At 43.7% G+C, this 8105-nt stretch overlaps 1 pseudogene; it reads left to right on the forward strand.

Annotated features, from left to right (window-relative positions):
- The first annotated feature begins 6450 nt into the window (after positions 1-6450).
- Positions 6451-7546, forward strand: LOC107277527 (uncharacterized; annotated as a pseudogene).
- The last annotated feature ends 559 nt before the right edge of the window (positions 7547-8105 follow it).

Raw genomic sequence — 8105 nt, forward strand, 5'->3', positions numbered from 1 at the left:
TACATCGTGATATCTCGCAGTAATTCTAAACAACAAAAGGAAGAGGTCACCAATTTGGGATCTTTTGCCTCCAAGTGATGAAAGAGGGGATCTTTTGCTCGAAGATGAACCCATTCCTTTGTTTCCAGATATGCCAAGCAGCATAAAGAAATTTCTCTATAAAACAGCTCCCCTGATAATCCAATTTGGCCCTTATAAACATTCCTTCCAATGGGAGAGTAGTATCCCAGGTAATGCCTAAAAGACTCCAACAATTTTGGGCAAACGGGCATAGAAAGATCAGATGCATTGGGTCTTCAATAGCTACCGATTGACAAAGAACACAAGAAAGATCACAATCCGGAGGAGCACAATTCTTATAATCTAGCATGAACTTGGTGTTAAACCTATTCATCATGAGCAGCCACCCAAAAACCTTTACATTTGAAACTGCATTGCACTTCCATAACCATAGAAAGTGGACTGGTGGCTTAATAGCTCTGAAATTCAGTGCATAGAATTTTTGTGAAGAATATTTCATATTCCCCCAAATGTAAGACCAAGCATCATTTTCATTAACCAGCTCGATATCCACAAGGGAAGAAGTCAGCTCTTGAAACTCCTGAAAAGCTTGAACAGATAAAGGTAGTGTACAATTTTCTTCAGCCTCAATGGACAGAAAATCAGAGACAGATGCATTCTGGTTTTGAGCAAAAGAACAAAGCCTTGACATAGTATGAAAAAGAGGAGGTTGATCAGCCCATACATAATACCAAATGGAGCAGGTATTTCCACTTTTCAAATGACACCTTGCAATACCTCTAAAGACATCCATTAATTTGCAAATGTCTCTCCACCAGAATGTGCCCTTCAAGTTTGTCAGATGAGGGACATAGTTACCATAATAGGAGGACCAAACAAGATTGACCCAGGGCAAATCATTCTTTTTGGAAAACTTGTCCAAAAACTTGATGAGCAAAGCTTGATTTTGGATAGAAAGGTTTAGCACTCCCAAGCCACCTTTTCTCTTAGGCTTACAAACTTTATGCCAGGCTGCCAAAGATTTTTTATTGGAGTTGACCTCAGAACCTCTCCAAAGACAATGTCTTCTTGCTCTGTCAATGCTATCAATTACTGTCTTTGGCAGCATTAGAGTACACATGTAATAAGTAGGTAGTGAAGAGAAAACTGAATTAACCAGCGTAAGTCTAACTCCATAGGACAGAAAGTAAGCGTTTGATGTAAGCCTTCTTTCAGTTCTATCCACTAACGGTGCAAAATCTATTACCTTTGGCTTAATGGTACCAAGGGGTAAACCCAAATATGTAAATGGCAAAGATCCCAATTGACAGCCAAAGACTGCAGCTAAGTTCTGAGCTTTCCCTTCATCAACATTTATTGGAATGAGACAAGATTTATTAAAATTTACCTTCAGACTAGTTCCCAGCTGGAAGGTTTGCAATAAAGCCTTTAGAGTAAAGAGCTCTTTACCACTAGCTTTCAAATAGGGCAGGGTGTCATCAGCATATTGGACAATAGGGAAATTTAGGTCAAAGTCTGATGGAAAAGGCTTTGGTAGAAGACCCATTGTATAAGCTCTGTTGATAATGACCTGGAGAAGTTCAGCTCCTAAAACAAAAGAGTATAGGTGACAGAGGATCACCTTGCCTTACTCCCCTCTTGCAATGAAAATTTTTTCCAGGTACCCCATTGATCAGAACTGAAGAAGAAGCAGAAGAAAATATATTCCTTATCCATCCAAGCCATGTAGCACTAAAACCCATAGCTTCCATTACTAGCAAAATAGCTTAATGTTCAATAGTGTCAAAATCCTTCTCAAAGTCCAATTTTAGAAGAACTATTTCCCTTCTGGAGTGATGGCACTGATGAAGGAATTCAAAGTTCCATGCTAGACAGTCTTGTATAGTTCTCCCTTTTATGAAACCATATTGATTCTGACTGATTAACTCCAATATCACCTTTTGCAGTCTATTAGCTAGGATTTTTGTTAGAATCTTAAGAGAGATTCCCATGAGTGATATCGGCCTATAGTCATTTATACCTTCGGCCATAGATTTCTTTGGAACCAAGATGATAAAAGAATGGTTTAAAGGATCCAGGTCCAGAGTACCAAAGTAGAATTCAGCTGCAAGTCTGTAGTAATCCTGACAAATGATTGGCCAACATTTCTTGACAAACATCCCATTAAACCCATCAGGCCCAGGAGCCCTGTCTATAGGCAAATTCTTTATAATTTTGTCTAACTCAGAGATACCACAGGGCTGATCCAAACTAGCAAGAGATTGATTTGCATGGAAAAGATCTTGCAGCTGAAAAGGCATAAACTCAAACTGGGAATTGTCAACCTTAAATTTGGAGATGATTTTAGGGTTTTTTTTTTTGCATCGAAGTTCATTTCCCAAATTATTTTTTTATAAATATGCCGTTTGGCACATTCCCCCAATAAGAGAAACGATAGGGGTTTTAAGTGTGGTGCTTCAGGCCTAGACAGCCTTGCGTGGTAGCTGTGAAGCTGGAGGCGTTTGTTGGTTTGGACAGGAATGATATCAAGAGTGTGCAGTTTCATGCACATATTCTTGGAATTGGAGGTATATGGGATCCCGTTCGCACTGATCGGCTTGTTCACAGCTCCACAACTCCTCTTCTCTAGAGGGAGTGTTCACAGATAAACTGCCATTGCTGGATGGTGAATAGAGTGTGTGGAGGCGTGGAGATCAACACTGGTCAGAAAAATGCAGCGACATCAGAAACTTCTGCATCTTTAAGATTGCCCCCTTGTCTGTCATGGTAATTAGGTATCAGGAGATGGCCGCAAAACATGTGATCTAGGAGGATGCCAAGTAATACAAACTCAACTTGGGGACACGTTCGCTAGACACATTCACTAGGACAGGAAAGCCCATAAGTGTCAGCTCGGAAAGGCTCATAGTTGCTGGTTGCACCGTCGGCACCAATTATTCGAAACCAATGACCCAAGTTAAATATTGGTGCCGATTATGTGTTATTACAGGTGCCGGTTCAATGCAACAACCGGTAACTATGGGGCTCACAAGGATGCGTTGAGAGCCTCATAGTTGCCGGCTGTAGTTATAGAACCGATATCTATCTGGTATTATATGTCTCGGTTCTTCACAAAGAACCAGAACATATAAGGTCCTCAGTGCATCGCTAGAAGCCCTATATGTGTGGGTCCTTGTAAGGAACCAGTACCTATAGTCCTGGAGAAAAAAAGTATCTTGAGCTCATCTCATTCTCATTAAGCATGGATTAAAGAAGCATCGAACATAATTAAATAGCAGATGTCGCTTTGAGCTAGCCAGATTCACCAACAAGGGCACACATGCATATATTGAATTTCTTTCGCTTTGTGGGAAACCAATAATGGAGACTGGCTGTCGAACAAAGAAATTGTCTACCGCTCCGGATGACAGGTTTCACTTGGGATGGCAGACGCTAGCAAAATCAAATGAGAGAATGTATCCGTGTGCTCAGTTGCAAATAGAATGTAGCAATAGAAATCTCGTAGGAGCTACTTTAAAATTAAGAACCGATCTGTCGCGTTAGCAGCTGTTTAGTACATCGGTCTCGGCAGCTTGACCAGAAGTTTAGGCCATGCTCTCAGTTCTGCTGCACTTACATATATTTAATTGCAGTGACTATTGACGCTTTTTCGTAGTCAATATTGAATCACATAACGATTTGCGGTGTAAACAATAGAGTTGCCAAAATCGATAGATCAAACCGGCTAGCGGAACCTATTTCAAAATTAATTCACTTTTGCGGAATCAAGCGACTAATTTACAAGTAAATTAGCAAAGAAGATAAATATTGTATTTACGTAACGACGAACGACTAGTTTCCGAGCAAACTAGCAAAGGATAATCTTTGCGCAAAAGGACAAAGATTAAGTAAATTCTAGGGTTGCTAGAACTCAGCCATGAAAACAAATGAGGAAATAACCTAAAAAGTAAAAGAGATGAATGGTAGATTGAAATTGTTCGGGTCCCAACTGTCCTCTAATACTCTGATATATATAGGACAAACCTAAATATTGGGATAGCAATTGACCTGTGCACTGATATCCGACGCAACTTTCAGGCCGAATATGACTCAATCAAAACAGATCAGCTACCAAAATTTATCTTCATAATCTTATGCCATCCTATGCGCTGACCTTCCATCCATCGTAGGCCAGACGTGTCCATACCAGAGACTAAAATGCACCAAACCGGAACCTGCGTCCTGAGTCGGTCACCTCCAGCCGGCACCTGTTTAGTCTGAAACGGGGGGAGTATTCAGTACGTCTACATATATCTTATAACCGCATGTCATCTGGATACATCCCGGAGCTCCACTCAATAACAGCAGCCATGCATGACATATAGTTAGAAAACATGGAAAAGAATGGGCACTACTCGTCCAAAAATATAAGGAATTTTGGATGAATATAACACATAAACTTGTTTAAATTCGTAGTACTAGAATGTGTTACATCCACCCAAAATCCTTTATATTTTTAGTCGGAGGAAGTACTTGTATATGCTAGATAAGTGTCATGCTTCAGTCCTGGACAGCCTTGCGTGGTAGCTGTGAAAGGAGGAGACTTTTGGTGGTTTCGACGGGAATGATATCAAGTCTGTGCAGTTCCATGCACTTATTCTTGGAATTGGAGGCATCTGGTATCCCATTCGAACTGATCTGCTTGTTCGTAGCTCTGCACCTTCTGCTATTGCTGGATGGTGAACAGAGTATGTGGAGGCCTGGAGATCAGCACTGGTCAGAAAAATGCAGCAACATCAAAAACTTCTGCATCTTTAAAGATTGCCCCCTTGTCTGACATGGTAATCAGATCTCATGAGATTATTGCGAAGCATGTGATGTAGGAGGATGCTAAGTAACACAAACCAGCATGGGGGAAGGCATGGACACATTCGCTAAGACACATTCACTAGAACAGGAAAGTCCATAAGTATAGGCACAGATAGGCTAGGTGCTGGTTGCGCCAACGGCATCAATAGTTCGGAACAAATGACCCGAGTTATATGTTGGTGTTGGTTCGAGAATCGACACCCATGTGATATTACAGGTGTCGACTCTATGCAAGAATAACTAACTATGGGGCTCACAAGGATGCGTTGGGAGCCTCAAATGTGTCAGTTGTAGTCATAGAACCGACATCTATCTGGTATTACAAGTATCGGTTCTTCACAAAGAACCACAACTTATGGGGTCCCCAACGCATCCCTAGAAGCACTATATATGTCGGTCCTTGTAAAGCACCATCACCTATAGTCCTAAAGCAAAAATATCTTGAGCACATGTGACTCTAATTGAGCTATTCAACTTCAAGTATGACAGAGTTATTACAATGGGTGTATTTGGTTGTATTTCCATGGACTAAAGAAGCATCAAACATAAATAGCAGATGTTGTTTTGAGCTAGCCAGAATCACCAACAAGGGCACGCATGCATGCATTCGATTTCTTTCTCGTTGTGAGAAACCAAATGGGAGAAAAGGATGTCGAACAAAGAAATTGTCTGTCGCATCGGATGACAGGTTTCATTTGGAATGGCAGACACTAGGAATATCAAGTGTGAGAATGTGTCTGTGTGGTCATTTGCAAATAGAATGTAGCAATAGAGATCTTATAGAAGTTACACCAAAATTAAGAACTGATATCTGTCCCGCTAGCAGTTGTTTAGTACGTGGTCTCTGCAGCTTGACCAGTAGTTGAGGCCATACTCTCAGTTCTGCTGCACTTGACATCGGGTAAATTAAAGGAGAGGGCGATGTGCTCGCCCCATAGCCCCCGCGGGCGCCATGAGGGATTTCCAGGCGACGTGCTCGCTCCACTGTATATCCACGTCAACCCTCTATCGCTCTCCTCCTCCCGCCCCTGCCTGGTGTGTTGTTCGGGTCGTGGGATGTCTGTGCGGTCTGCCAATAGCTCCTTTCCTGGGCCCTAAGTGTGGATTGCTTTGCTGGCCTGTTGTGGCTTTATTTCGTTGGGCCTTGCTGTGGATTGCTGGCCCAAATAGGCAGAGGACATCGAACGGCCAATGTGTCGCCCTGTGAGATGTGCCGAGCGGTTTAGAGGAGGAGCGGCTCTGTGAGACGTGCGTTGGTGGGGCCCGGATTGTCGCCCATATTGAATGTATTGTACCGCTGCCTGTCTCACCTACGTTTCCCAGCCCGCGGTAGAGTCGTCGACGTTTCGCGCTCTGGTTGGCCCGTTTTGTACCGTCGTGGCAATGCTGGCCACTGACTGGTGGGCCACCTTCCTGTTCCTCATGTCATGCCGCTCGGCTGGCTTGCATCAGAACACACGGCGCCCCATGCTCTCTTCGCCCCATCCCGAGGAAAGGTTGCTTTCTCTACTGCGTCAAGCAAGCCAGGCGATACCATCTTATCCTCCTCTCATGTTTACTTTGAGCTTTTGCTGTTTGACAATGGAGAAATTAGCCTGGTAATCTGATCTTCTTTCTGTTCTCTCTCTTCATTGTTTTGCGGCCGCTGCTTCCCAGTTAACACATTTTCTTCGTGATCGAACGACCAAGCTGATCGCTGGAGTAGACGGTCGGGGGCGGCGCCGTGCGTGAGCTGGTCCCTGGAGTTGCCGCTCGGGGGGCAGTTCGCTTTGTCCACTCGCTCTATTCTTGCTTACTCCTGCTTCGGTGTCTTCTGAGGTAATGCCTGGTTTTGCTTTCTGTTCTGCTTTGCATGTTCTTTCTCATGCTGTGGCTTGAAATGGCCTTGCCTCTTTCTTTCTTTGCTAATGTTGTTCTTCCGCTTCGCTGTTTGTGCGTATGGCAATCCTCTACAGTGCCCATAAAAAATCGGCTCTCCTTTATTTTATGAAACAGGCAGACTAAAAAAGACAGGCCCCATGTAGACATTGGCAGCTGAGCTGGTTGACCGTGTTGACCGGTTGCTGTGCATTTACTCTTTACATGTTTGGTCCGCCTCCTTCTTTAGCTCTTGTCAGTTGTAGTCTTTCTCCTCTCACGCTAATACGCTTCGCGCTGCAGCCTCCTGACAGTATGCCATCCCTCGGTGTCTTCCATCGGTGTGTCCTCTGTGTCGCTGTTGAAGGCTGTGGCTAGCCATTGCCAGCTACCGTTGGTTTCTTAACTGCGGGAAATGGGGAGTGATGGTGTTCTTCTTGCTGGAGTGGAGCTTGTGCTTGTGAGCGGGGAACATTTGGGCCAGAGAGGGTGTCGCTTCTTTTGGTGTGTTCCATTCGAGCCGTACGAGACAGCACACGAACCTGCTGCTAGGGAGGCTGTCGGGTTCCTTCAGTCCATTTATGGATTTGTTGTTCATGACTACAATTTCAGATATATGGTGTCTTACAGAGAGATAGCTGCATCTGCGATTGATTTGGCGATAGTTGCTTTGACCTGTTTAGCTCATATGAGAGCACCACATGACCTCCACTGTTTTAGGTTTGAGTCGCTCTTTAGAGAGTTCTGCTCAGTGTGGTTTGCTTTTGTGGCAGAAGAGCACAACCTTAATCATTTTGGTTGGATGTAGGTGGTTTTTAGGTTGTTTTCAGCTACTATCGTTTTCTGAGATTTGGTGTTTGTTCTGGGTTGCCCTTTGCAATGCCCTTGTGTAATAGAATTGTTTGTGTTGCTGTTAAATTATTTGTCGGGTTGCTGTATCTCATTTATTCTACTTCCAGTAATGCAATTCTCTATTAGCATTTTCAGAACTATGTGCTGACATATGTTTGCAACACACACGTGCAATATCATATCGCTCTATATATGTGTGGTTAGATGTCATCCCGTTTTGTGTCACCCCAATCTGCGCTCCGGGTACAGAGGGCTCGAGAGAGCCGAGAACGCCGCCATTTCGCGATAGGTCAAGGTTAGCGTCTTTATTGTTAAAATTGACCATCTTTTTGGGCCATCCCATTCCAGCTGACATCGTTTTCCCTGCGGTTGTTAAGCTACCTCAAAACACCTGTCTTGGGTGTTCCTGAGCAGCCTTCTGCTGCTCAAACTACCGAAGAGCCACTAGCAAGTGGTACAGAGAGTGTTATTGGGGTTGAACAGTCCACACCAGCTATAGCACCTCAGCCTAATGTTCCTATCGTGAG

This window comes from Oryza sativa, chromosome 4, assembly GCF_034140825.1.
Source record: "Oryza sativa Japonica Group chromosome 4, ASM3414082v1".
Taxonomy (NCBI): Eukaryota; Viridiplantae; Streptophyta; class Magnoliopsida; order Poales; family Poaceae; genus Oryza; species Oryza sativa.